Source organism: Battus philenor, unplaced genomic scaffold (assembly GCF_028537555.1).
Source record: "Battus philenor isolate CCGP_79_NKW_IND1 unplaced genomic scaffold, ilBatPhil1.0.hap1 SCAF_10, whole genome shotgun sequence".
NCBI classification, from domain to species: Eukaryota; Metazoa; Arthropoda; class Insecta; order Lepidoptera; family Papilionidae; genus Battus; species Battus philenor.
Window position 1 is genome coordinate 11,712,399 of NW_027181662.1, and position 6,025 is coordinate 11,718,423.

Here is a 6,025-nt window from a genome sequence, read left to right on the forward strand (position 1 = left end):
CCACAGCTGGATATAGGCCTCCCACATAGATTTACAACAAGACTAGTTTGCGGCCTGCATTCAGCGTCTTTAAGCGTCATTTAATAATTAAAGTTGTTAAATATCTAATTGCAAAACTAGAGCTCATTATTTAAAAAAATACTTCTGTACAAATAAAAATGGAGCAATGGTAGCTCAGCGGTAGATTACTGAGCCTTTTGATCCTAGATCGCGGGTTCGATCCCCAGAATACAATCTCATATAATTCACATTTTGTGCATTATTTACATAGCATTGCCACTGCTCACAAACATGTTTATAAAGGTTGGGCAGCAGCGTTCTCCGCATACCATACAGCGATCACCAATCTAAGTGCCAAGCGTGGCGATCTTTGATGATTATCAGTACAATATTCTAAAACAGCCAACCTTAATTTTTGAGCATTATTCTTTCTTTGTATGGAGGGTCATGTCGCAACGGCAAACCATATGCTAAAAAATAACAATAAAAACATAAAACAGTATTATAATGACTCTCCGGTAGTAATTTAATAATATTTTAACAATAATAAAGTATACGTAACAAATGTTAACACGTTTAGAATCAACTACACCATTCCAAAACTGTAAAGGCCAATTACCATTTTAAGCCGAATATGTCGATTTATGTATTTTACAGTAGGACATAGTAAAATCGGTAGTTCGACATAATGCGACACATAACATGTACATGATATCTATTTATATTTTTACGCCTGTTACATTTTCACTTGGTTTATAATATTTTTGTTATGTTCTTTGCTTAAAATAAAATAAAATAATAACAATGGCTTTTGATCATTACTGACTTAGGTCGTTCACTAAACAGTTTTGAATAGATATTTCTTTATTATGAATCAATTCATTCACGTTCAAAAGTTACTGAAATTGCTCAGCAGATTAGTCGCAGTGGGCGGGGCACATTAACGGGCACAACAAATAGCCGTTGGGACCTTAGGATTCTTGAGTGGATATCACGAACAGGTAAGTGCAGCGTGGGACGTCCATAAGGTAGATAATGGACTTCGTTAAAAGAGGAATAGATCTTAATGAATTTATACCTTTAGCTAAAGGGAATAAAAGCTATACATAAAAACACGATACTCCAATACGGTTTTGGAATAGATGGTGGTCACATTGTTCAAAATTAGCATTTAAATGAGCTGAATGAGCCGTGGATTGGGCTATATTCGAGATTTCCCCACAGAATCGAGCCTGGAATAAGGAGACCAGTAGACGAATGGAAGTAATTGCCATAGCCCAGATTGGCAAGTTGATGTGGTAGTGGCCCGACCACTTAGTACGCAGAATAGTTGACCTGGACTGGAGTGGAAACCACGGGCCGGCAAGCGCAGCATAGGGTGTTCACTCGAGCCGCTTCCAACCGATCAAAATCTATACGAAAGGCCTATGTCTGGTAGTGGTCGTCCCACAACTGATTTATGATGATGACGACATTTCGATGTGGCACAAAGAGTTATCAGTTATTATCCTCTTCGTCATTTTATGTTATAAAAACAACGTGTCAAACAACTTAAGAAACAATACTGCTCTACCACATTGAGTATATTATTACATAAAAAGTGAAACCCTTTTATGGCTTTGGGTACACCTCCAAAGGGTAACTTCTAAGCGACGAATAAATTTGAATTAACGAATAAGTTGAATAAGTTTAGTCAGCCTTTGGGAACTTGTAGGATTAATGTACCGTAAAGTCGACGGCTTCAGCTATTCACAGAGTCGCGTGCTCTTGGAATACGTAAGAGGAAAAGTGGCAAAAATTTTATTTATAGCATTTTTTTTACTTAAGAAATAATATATTATTTTAAGGAAATTATGCAAATATATATACGTACAGATGTATATCTATATATATACAGAGGTGTGTATAAAGATATTAGAATTTAATAAACTATTAATTACGGTATTATATCGCTTCATTTTCATTTAATAACTAGTTGTCGACAGGCTTTGTACTGACAGAAATTTTTGGCTTTTCACATTCTTCTAAAGAAATTGTAACTTATTTCAAAGTTATCGTTTTAATCGTTGGATAAATGTAAATTGACCGATGCAATTATTTTATGAAAATATAAATTTTCGCACGAAATTTCAAAAGTCAGTTCTAAATACGCCTAGCAAGCATCTTGTTTCTTGGTTATACAGCAATCTTTTATCGTATCGACCCTAAGCTCGTTTGAAATCTAGCTACGAAAATTCAAGCCGCCGGAATGGTTTCAAAGTAGATCAAGACATCGGATTACCAGAATTTCATCTCAATCAAACTTCATCGTAAAATCGAAGTTATTCACAAAGTTAATCCATTACGATCGTCGAAGATCTTTTACAATTAAAAGGAATTTAATTAATGTCGCTATTATATAAAGTCCAAGGGGCCACTCTTAAAAAATAACCCAACAATTTTGTTGTAACTGTTAAATTCTAGATGTAATTAAACAGACGAAAATTACTATTAATTATTAAATGAAATTATTTATCTGATAATATCAAAGTACGTAGATATATTCATACTAATAATTCTTGTATATTTTTCTTACTTTTTTATTGTGATGTGGAAGCCACAGACCAGCAAACGCACATAGAACTTCCACCCGTAAGGTCAATATACAACATTGCTAAGATCATTTGAGAACGCTGGACGCAGGTCGCTTCCTATAGACGTCGTACGGTTGAAATGAACATGAGAATCATGTATATCTATTTTTAATAATAGCTTTCATGTTGATCTGTGACTTTAAACTTGACGATATTATAATATATATAACCGCGTTTGGGTCATAAAAAACCGTTTAACACAATAATAATCATTTTACTTTGCAACATAACCGTGAGATAAATTAAGGAGATAAGTTATAAATTAATAAAAAAGCTTTACATTAAACATGTAGCTTTTAATACATGACTACAGATTTAAAATACATAAACTATTTCTGTACATGTGATATTTCGCTATAAATAAATAATCGTTTATTTCAAACACGAACAGTTAGTGAGCCGGCTGACAAATTATAAATCAAATTATTCGCTTGTGAATTTGTTTGATTGCACATCAATAATGTCAGATTGCAATGCTATCCATTTTAATCAATACTTCGCTTCCGCCACAATCTGTTTGAGCCCTTATCAAAAGAATGATAACATATTAATGGTAATGAGCTCCGTGTACAGGTATATTCGGTTATGGGTATAAAAGCTATAAAAAGGTAAATGTTAAGCTCATTTTCTGTCAGTCAAGATATAGTACAACCTATCCAAAAATTTCGAAAATAATAAATAAAGACAATGTATAAGAAAAAGTGTTTCTTAAATTCATATTTCTACGTAATTAATGAAAAATAATATTGTTTACAATCTTTTCCTACTGGTTGTTCCTACCAGAAGTTACGAGCATAAGCCTGTCGCGTTGCCATAGTTCTACTTTATGCAGAGTTATTGGAAATAATTGTAAAACCTTTGAAGCTTTTTGCTTACAAATTAGGAATACATTCATGCTTTTGCACCTATAACAAATTTATATCAACTGATGAAATGATAGTAATTGGTAGTCTACCTTGGAAGCTGTTTAAGCGGCTACCATAAAAGGCTTATACCAGAATGTCCCATAAATCAATGTTAAGCCGAAATCCGCTTAAAAGACAGGTAGTGGCCAACACCTAAATTCATTTTAATATTTTATTTCCGCACGTTCAGTTGAAACCGGAAATGTAATATTAATAAATATATGATTTGACAAAAAAGCTACTTTTTTTCTAAATAAATTTATTGATTTACGAATTTTTGACCGCCATTTAAAGAAGATTTCGGAAGATATAATGAGCAGGAAGTACACTCGCGGTGACAATGTTTTATTAAAATAAAAAAATACATAAAAGTAAAGATTTGTAGTCATAGTAATAAAAACGACATCATATGATTAAAATAAAATTAATCTGCTGTTTCCAAAGGCATTAGTAATTTTCAAAATTAGAAAACCAGCTTTTTTAAATATATTTTATCGACCCATCTACAATACATTACTCGCTTTAAGACTGTTGTCGGGCGTTAATTCATGCATCGTTGTTACAAAATGTTGTAAATATCAATATAAATTATATACTGGAGCCGATAATTCTGTATGCGGCGAGTGTATGGGCGCCGGCGACTAGGAAGCTGCTGGTCCGCAGGCAGTTGGGCGCGGTCCAGCGGGGCTTCGCACAGAAGATCGCGAGGACCCACAGGACCGCGTCCCTGAACTCGGCCCTCATACTTGCCGGGTTGCTTCCTCTGGACCTTCGGGTCCAAGAAGCAACCCGCTTATTTGAAATAAAAAAGGGTCATTCCCGGCAAGTGGTATGGGACCGGGACCTGGAGGTACGTGTCAGCTACCTGAGACTACCACACCCGTCTGGTCAAGTTGGTGTAGAGTTCTCCTGCCTGGGGGAAAGTGCGGAGGAAGTCCGACTTGCCACCGCGGCTGCCGATCTTGTAATTTATACCGACGGCAGCCGCATTGAGGATAAGGTGGGTGCGGCGTTTTGCGTTATGCGGGACGCCGCAGCATACTAAGAAACTCAAGTTGGGCAACTTCTGCACTGTATACCAGGCAGAGCTGCTAGCTCTAGCGGAAGCATCAGGGTACGCGGCCAGCAGGTCCGCGCAGTCATGCGCCATAATGAGCGACTCGCGGTCCGCCCTCAAACTGTCGCAAGATCGGACACCCTCCATCCTTTGGTGTTAAGAGTGAAAGAGAATATTATGAAAGCGAGAGAAAATGGGAAGAATATAAGACTATACTGGGAGAAAGCGCACGCGGGGATGGAGGGTAATGAGAGGGCGGATCATTTGGCCAAGGACGCGGCCCTAAAGAGCAAAAGAAGACCTGAATATGAGAGATGCCCCGTTTCATTCGTCATGCGACAACTGAGACTGGAGTCGCTCGAGGAATAGGGACAGGAGGTATATGGAAGGAACGACGGCTTCAGTGACGAGGATATTTTTCCCGGACGTCACCTCAGCCTACCGCGTGCTCCGCAGTGTCGAGATGGATACGGTCTTGGCCCAGCTCTTCACGGGTCACGGGGGGTTCTCTGAGTACCTTCACAGATTCAAGCTGAAGGAGGACGCCTCGTGCTTCTGTGAACCGGGCGTAGGCCAGACCGTGGTCCACCTTGTGGCCCACTGTCCGGCGTTCGGAAGACTGCGCGCAGATTCCGAATGCCGGATGGGCAAAAAGATAGAAGAAAGGAATATCTCGGTCATCATGCAAGACAAAGGGGAGAGAGTATGCTTTCTCAGCTACTGCAGGAAGGTGGTAATAAATGCAACAGGTAAAATAAATAATGTTGCAAAATAAAATAGTAAGGAAACCTAGAATGTAGTGGTTGAGGATGAATGTATGGCTAATGGAATGAAATGAAATGGGAAAATTGAAGAATGAAAGAAACAGTACGACAGATAAGATGATATATGAAAGAGAAGAATGATAATAATAATAAAAAAAAATTAATAAATTCCTAGAATTAAAAAGTCCCTGTCCCACACGAGATAGGGGAACGAGAGGTCACCAACAGCCATTATATAAAAAAAATATATATATAAATTATATTTAAAATATTTTTGACAGTCAAAGTTCAAAATTCTACCTAAATCATATTAACGAATGTCTTTTATCGTTTACCAACATCTTGATTATTTAAATTATTTTAAAGGACTTCTATAAGGATACGAAAAGTAGCAGGTAGAATTACCGCTCAAACATTACTAAAAACTGAAACGATGAAGTTAGAAACTACACAATACAGTAACAATATGAATATTACAGAATACTCCACCCGCTACAGCCGCCGAATCACCATTTCATAATACACTTACAAATTCAATTCTTGGTCGGGTTCCAAGAAACGCTATGCAGTGACTTAATTTCAAGAACCAGTTGACATAGACCCACGTCACTCTTACTTGTTATAATAATGTGTACAACTAGTAAGCAAATCCAATATAAATCTTTT